Source organism: Medicago truncatula, chromosome 4 (genome assembly GCF_003473485.1).
Source record: "Medicago truncatula cultivar Jemalong A17 chromosome 4, MtrunA17r5.0-ANR, whole genome shotgun sequence".
NCBI classification, from domain to species: Eukaryota; Viridiplantae; Streptophyta; class Magnoliopsida; order Fabales; family Fabaceae; genus Medicago; species Medicago truncatula.
The window spans coordinates 11,252,579-11,260,965 of record NC_053045.1 but is presented as its reverse complement, the minus strand read 5'-3'; positions in this window follow the sequence as shown (position 1 = coordinate 11,260,965).

Genomic DNA, 8,387 nt, shown 5'->3' with positions numbered 1-8,387 from the left:
TAAAATAAGAGTATCGTTCCGACAGGGAGTTATGAATCCAATTAACCTTTAATGATGATTAGACGAAAGAGTTTTAGATAAAAAGTTGGATTTTTAATTACAAGAAAATAAATAAGATAAAAGCCTTGGAATTATTGGTTCATCCTAATGACAAGTCCTTCACAAACCAAACTATTAAACTTATAACCTTATGTTAGACCTAATTTCTCAAGACAGTTTCTCTTTTGTTCCTCTAGCAACCAAGCCTATTTCGCTGACTTGATTACTATTAGATTTTGGTTCCTCTAACAACCAAGCCTATTTCGCTGACTTGATCATTATTAGTTCCCTTGAAGATCGAAACTATATGTCTCAAAGATTGCAAAGACTATTTCGATGCCTTTGCAATCCTTGTCTAAATTCACTTGTTCGAATATCAAAGCTCCACTTTCGTTTTATGAATTGATATTTGAGATGATGGATAAACAATTATCAAACCCTCCACTTTCGTTTCCACAGTTTGATAATGGTTGATCCATGTTAAAGCGGTGAATTTAGATAAGAAATTAGGGTTACATAAAATTAAGGTTTAAAGCTTGGTTTGATTAGGATTATGTCATTAGACTTATCCAACAATCCCAAGACAAGAGAAGTCTACTCACTGACGTTCATCGTAGACAAGGAGAAGAAGAGAGAAAGCATAAAGATAAATAACAAGAAAGTAAATGAACTTTTATTAGAAAGACAATTGTCACATATTGCATTCCAAGAAAAGATGAATATTTGTGATGGCTAGCTACTCTATTTATAGTTTACATTCGACTTAAAATCTAAGCAATCACTAGAATGTTCCACAAGTAAACTAAAACAGAGTAGCTTAAAATCTAAGCAAAAGCAGCAAAAGTAGTTCTGGAGTGTGGCACGGCCGTGCCAAGCCTAGCACGGGCCGTGCCAAGCTTCTGACTTCTGGGGAGATATATTTTGTCTCCAAATCTTCGTATTTTCGTACCGAATCAACTCCAAATCCCTTTCTTTTGCTCCAAGACTCAATCCATCAAATATTCGTTCCTAAAATATAACAATATGGAATTAAAGTAAAATAGTTCAAAAAGGAAATAATATAAATATAAAATAAACTTAAATCTAATTAAAAACGAAACTAAATAACATATTAAAATAGATAATAAAAGACTCATCAAGCACCACCATCAATCCTCTCATTGGCTCCGACACTTTATGGATCATCAGGTAACATTTTCTTGTATACTCACTACTACTTCTCCTTCTCTTTAATCGCTGAATGAATTAGATTATAAAGAATGGGTTATTGGTCCAGTTTGTGAAAATCCATGATCAGAGTGTGCTACTAGTAAAGTTTTATTCTTTGTAAAAACTCTTTGAATCACTTTTTCCCCTTTGAATCACTTTGGGGTCTTATTTTTTTAATTAGCTTGTGAAAATCCAGGATCAATTGTTGAATTAAATAGATTTAAAAGAATGGGTTCTTTGAATCACTTTCTTCTGTGTATAAAAAATGTCGATTGATTTTTGTTTTCATCACTTATTTGATATAACTTCTTTGAATCACTTCTTCTCTGAATGTGCTATTATTTTTTATCAGTTATGTTCTATTTGTATGGAAATATGCTTGGGTATTTTTTTCTTCATATAAAAATGTTGTTTGGTAATGACAATTGTTGATTGTTTTTTTTTTCGTCATATAAGAATGTATGTTTGGAATCTAGTTTGTCATAGAATTATTTGTTGAGTTGTATATGAATATTTAGCAGGCTGTAAACACTCAAACTAATGAGAGTAGAATAGCTGGGAATGTTGAATTTGTGAACTCTACTGCTGAACCTGAACGAAGGTGAAGGTTCCAATGATAAACAAACACTAACTCTTCAACAATTGAAAAAAGATGGAAAAGGAACTGGTAGTACTCTTTCCGGTGTCCATTTTGATGTTGAAGCATGTAGGAAAGCGTTAGCTATAGGATGATAATTGTTGATGAGTTGCCTTTAAATAAGTTTATCGAGGGGAAGGAATTTCACTAACATCAAAATGGACACCGGAAAGAGTACTACCAGTTCCTTTCCCATCTTTTTTCAATTGTTGAAGAGTTAATGTTTGTTTATCATTGGAACCTTCACCTTCGTTAGCTAGGATGATAATTGTTGATTAGTTGCCTTTAAAGTTTATTTCGTGAGTGTTGTGCAGCCTAGATTCCCCATTCCTTCTAGGATTTCAGCTGCTAAAGATTGTGTGGATATTTTCACCGAAGAGAAACATAAGTTATGATGTATGTTTAGGAGGGGATTATAGAGTGTTAGAAATTATGCATAATACTTGTTAAATTTGCTTGCTGATTTTGTGTTGTTATGTTGTTTGTTTTGTTGACTGATTATTTGTCTTTTATGATCAAAATGATAAGGCCTTTGTTCCTTAATAGTTACATGGCTATAGAAATTATATTGCAATATGACACATTCTGCATAAACTGCTACAGGCTATAGCCTAGTATACGAAAGAATTTGTTGCAACCTATAGCATATGAAAGAAAAAAGAAATACTGCAATCCATGAAATCGTACTTGCATATTATCTATGTGTGCAGTTAAGAAAAATCTACTATAAAAATTATTTTTAATACGAGCGTTATTATCACTTATTTACAATTTGGATAACCGAAAATCGATCCAAATTAAACCGCGTTAAATTGGATTGGTTCGGTTTGGATATTTTTTTAAGCATAACCCGACCCGAACCGCACATATTTTATTTTTTAGATCGGATCACTTTTTGCAATATGACACATTGTGCACAAAATAGAGGAAGTACCCTTTGTCATCTCATGAAGTCAAACCTTGACATCAAATTCAGAGAAAAAATTATTATAACACCCTATATTTAAGCGGAGGCAAAGCTCTTTAGAGTGCGGGCAATAAGTAAACAATGAAGAATATCCTCTATGGGTGAAGAGCAATGTGTGCAACTTGGAGAAGCTACCATGTTGCAATGATGCCGACGGGCATTAATAGGGAGAGCATTGTGAAAACAAAGCTATAGAAAGTGTTGAAGTTTTGCTGGTACTTTTGGAAAATGACATTGTGCAAAAAAAATTAAGAAGATCATGAGTTTTAATAGGGACGATTATGAAATTTTGTTGGACTTTGTTATACCCTGATTTTGGACCTAAAAATACTCGTTCAAATTTCTTTTCTAACACTGATATTTGTCAATTCTCTGTTATTTTACTCTGAATCTTTACTCTCTTTTAAACGTATTTTACTGCCTCTGTCTGTCTTTTCTTGCATTACAAGTCATTTAAGAACTTTCTGAAACGTCGCATTACTTTTCTTGCATTTTATTTCAAAAACCATGCAAAAAGGGTATTTTGGTCATTTCCTGCAGTGGAACCCATTTTAGTCCCTGTGTTTGCCTCTGAGTCTTTTCAATTTGTCTGTACAAATCATTGTTGAGTCTTTGTTTAAAAATCATTTCAAAAAATTGCATCTGAGTCAGTCTGAGTCAGTTTAGTCCTTAGGGGCATTTTGGTCTTTTCCTGTCAAAATTTTGACAGGGAGGTATTTTGAAATACCTCATGTCAGTGTTTGGTTCGTTTTAGTCCTTTTGTTGATTTTATTTTAGGTTTCACTTTACGTTTTGTCAGGTTACCAATTTTATTTCAATTTTATTTTTATTTTGCATTTTGGTCCTCAAAGAGGTCCAAAATTGCTTTTCAGTCCAGAACTTTTTTTTTTTAATTGCATTTTAGTCCAAAATATTTGAAAATTCCATTTCAGTCCTTCTTTTCTATTATTGCAGTTTAGTCCTTTTAGTTTCCTTTTTTGCAGGAAGGTCCTTGAATCAAGTACTGCGCAGGTCCAGATGTCACAATTCTATTGGCTCAAGTGTACACATGTCAGCTATAAATACATTGAGTCAGATTTCAATCCATTAATCACACGCCAACTCATAAACACAAATCCAATTTTTTCTCTCTCAGCAATTGAATCAAAACAGAAAATTTCTCAGAACTTCTCAAGGACACCAAGAACACAAAACCCTAACCGTTTCCAGAAATCCAAAAGTTCATCAGAATCAACAATTTTTGGATCAATTCTCAGAGATTCTGTGGAATCTTCATCACTGAATTGATCATTTCTCTGCAATTCCAAGCGCGAGCTCGCATTGAAGCAAGCTCAAGCGTTGATCACAGAGAGAAGATCAGAAGAGGGAAAGCAAGTTCAAGCGTATAATCACAGAGAAAGAATCGGAGAAGATGAAGAAACAGAACCAGTGAATCACCGATTTATTTTCGGTCCAAAGAACAAGCAGAAGAATCAAAAATCATCAAGAACAAATCCAAGTGTTTCCGAAGAAACTCAACAGAATCTCCACAAAAATTCAGGTAAAACTCATTTTCTCTCTCAAAAAGTATTTATCACCGTTAAACCTGCAAACAAGATCTAAAAATTTCCAGAATCATAAAGATAAAATCATAACCGTAAGCACCAAAACATAGATCCATAAGGATCCAGGATTTGTAAGCGAGAACAAGCACCAGAGAAGTAATAAACGACGAAACGATGTAGATCCTTAAAGATATAAACATGCTCTTTCAAAAAAAAAGATCAAAAATTAGTTTCAAAACCGTACGAAGTTTTTTCCGATCTACGTCGTTTCAAGATTTGTTTGTAAAAACCAGTGCCAAAATCATGCTTAGAATAAGGAGACGAATCGATTGATGTGAATTTTTTGAATTCTGGAAAATTAGGTCACCGGAAAGTGCTTAGTCTCGCCGGAGAAGATGAAGTTTCCGGCGGACCTTCAAGGTCTCCGCCGTTGCTTCATCCTCACCGGCGGTGAGTTTTAGAGAGAGGCGAGAGAGAGGCGAGAGAAGAGGAGTTTAGAGAGAGAAAGATTTGGTGCAAATGAATAAACCGGCGCATTAGGCTTTTATATAGAGCGCTAGACCGGACCGGTTCAAGACCGGTCCAATCCCCTGCGTTGTGAGCCTTTAGATCTAGGGTTTGGGATCTTGGATCAATCCAACGATCCCTGAGCGTCCCTGTGAGATCCGTATCTTTTGAGTGTGGGCTTTGGGTTTGGGCCTAGGGTTCTGTACGTTTTTTTTGCTTTTTTGTGCTACTTACACCATTTTTTGTGCTATTTGAACCTGTGCCTTGACCAAAACTTTGATAAAAATTTCTAGAAATTTTAGGCATACTTTTTGTTGATTTCTCATTGTTTCTATGACATTTTTGCATGTTGAGCTTGATAAAAATATTGCATGATTAATCCATAGCACTTTAATTCCTTTTGGATTATTTGCCATGAGTTTTTCATCATATTTTTATCATTAATGTGTTAGTGTGTGATAAAAGTCTTTTGATATGTTGATGTGAGATGTTTATGCCTATAATCATATGTTGATCTTGCTGTTTTGGATTGATTCCTTAAATCTTGACTTTGTTACACATTGTGCTTGACAAATTCTCATGTTTTTACCCCTTTTTATTGCATATTCATTTGGTGCATCTTTCATCATTCCCATTATATTTTTCCTTGTTTCACTAACATTTTGTTCCTCATGTGACCTCACTCATAGCATTTCACTATCTCCTCCACTTTCTTTAGCTTAGCATTTATTTTTGCAAATTTTAATTCATTCGGTGATGTAATTTGTTATCATTGATTTGTAGCTTGGCAAAGAGGCCATAGAATGTATTTAGGCAATTTTTGTAATATGGACTATGGACACTATGACGCACCGGCACGCACACACTCACCCTAGATGTATGCCTAGGATTGTATGTGTAGATGTATGGCTAGGATTGCATGGTTAGATGAATGCTTAGGTTTAAACACTTAGAGAAAATCCCACTTTTTCCAAAAAAATATGCAAACAAATTCGCTTCAAATATTTTTCATAAAAAATGGAGTCAAAACTCCAACAATTTTTCACCTTTTATTTTCTTAATAAAATTCTCAACTAAATCTAATCATTTAGACTTTTTTTGCAAAGTCACTAAACAAATCTCCACTTTTTCATACTCTAATGCTCATGAAGCCTCTCAATCCCCTTCTTCAAAATCATTTTCAAAATTTAAAATCAAACAATTAAAACAAAAAACAACAAGTCTTTTTAGCAAGAACTACGCCGGTTTTGATCCCGTAAAACGGTACGTAGGCAAGGGACTTTAACCCCTCCAAGCCGAAATAAAATCAAATTCTACTTCTTCTCACCCCCATTCTTCACTAATCACACCTTCATTTTTTACAAGTAGGCAATAAAAATAAAGCGTAGAAATAAACTTAGGAGAACAGTTCTTATGGAATACCATAATCGCTCCGGGTGCCTAACACCTTCCCGTAGCGAAAACGACCCCCGAACTTAGAATCTAAGGGTTTTTTTTCTCAATTTTGCCCTTCCCAAAAAAAAATAGAGAATATCAAAGATTGAAAGGTTCAAGCCAAATTTATGACTTGACACCCTAAAATCGCGATAACAGACTTCGATTTTTATATATTGTTAGTAGGTTTCATATGTTTAAACATAATTGATCATTGTCATTCTATAAAAAATTTCTTAATATATGTGCTCGTGATTTTCGGATATCAAACCATTAATTGATTTGAATCGTTAATCTTTGAACTCTCGATTTTTATTCGTGGGAAGGGAAAAAAATGAGTAAAAACCCTTATCGAGACTTTGGATTCGGGGGTTGGTTACGCGAAGGGAAGGTGCTAGCATCCTAAGCGTCTATGGTATTCCATAGGAACCTCTTACCTAAATTATCTTGTGCTAAATTGATTGCTTATTTGAAAATTATTACCTAAAAAAATCTAAGTGAAAGAATGGGGGGAGAAGAAGTATGTTTTTGGTTATTTTTATTTGATTTGGAAGGATAAAAATCCTATGCCTACATACCCTTAAAGAAAAGGGTCAAAACAAATGTAGTTCACCTAAAAAGTTTCTTTTTGGTGGGTTAGGTTGATTTTAAGATATTTTTGAAAATGGGTTTTTAGAAGGGAAAGAGGAGGCAAGGCATGAGATAAAATAAGGTGAGGTTGGTCAAATTTTAATTACAAGAAATCAAATCTATTATGAATGTTAATTCAATTAAGCATTTGATTAAGAAAATAAAAGGAAAACACTTGGGTTACAAACCAAGGTTTATTAAAAAATATTTTTGAAGTTTTGACATATTTGATTTTTTGTGGTTTTTGAATATTGGACTAAAATTAAACTAACGGAGCATAAAAATAAAACGTAGGTACTTCATGGTGACGTTGGATCACCATAAAGACCTTTAACCTAAATTATAAAGCATAAAGAGAGGCATACACACGCACGCACACATGCACCTACGACTATTACATAAAAGCCTATGATACATTCTAAAGTCTGCGGAAAATAAATGACAAGAAAAATAAATTATTTACATTAAGCCTAGTTTACATTCTAACATAAATGACATAAATAAATAAAACATGCATGAGAGAGTATAAAATAATGAATACGATGCTAAAAAAAACAAAAAAATAAAAAATAAAAGGCATGAAAGAAATAATAAAAAAAAAATGAGGTTCCAATCACAAGGTGGGGGGGTGCAGCAGTATTATGGGGTGTGCAGTATATAAAGAGGAATTGAAACTGGGCCTTTGGAAAACAGATGGGGCGTTGGGCTTAAAGGGAACCGGTTTTAGGTCCGATTCGGTTCAAGCGCTGAACCGGTTCGGCCTAACAGTATATATAGGCTGTGGACTGGTTTTTTTTATTTCAAACATGGATTTCTCTCTCTTCACTCATTTCCTCTCTGTTCTCTCTCTTCACTTCTTCATCTTCTCCGATAGGAGAGATGGTGGTCGGAGGTGGCTCCGGCGCGGCGGTTGGCCGTCATCGACGGCGGCGCCGCCGCTCCAAAACAGTTTTATTTAATTTTTTTGTTGTTCCTACTCGGTTCTTTCACCTCTGTCCGTTTTTAACACTAAAAAAATCAAATACCTACCCAACAGTCCTAGATCTAAAAGACACGAAATTATACCTTTCCTTTCTCTTCGATCTGCGACGAGGTGGTTATGATTCTGGTCCGTTTGTCTCTGATGGGTTCGACGCGATGGTGGCTCGGAAACAGTCCTGTTGTGTTCGGTCTGAGCTCGTCGACGGTGTTGCTGGGTCCGATTTGTCTGTTTTCTAGTTGCGGATTTGTGTTGATGTTGTTTGCACTATGTATTTGGACGTATTTTTTGTCCGATCGGTTGTGTTGTGTGTGGTTAAGGGTTTCGAGGAAGGGTTTTGATTGATTGAGTTTCGTATTGAAATTGGTGGTTTATGGTGTTGGCTTGTGTGGGAAATTGTTGATGCAGGTTTCTGATTTTTTTGTCTACAGGTTTGCGGCT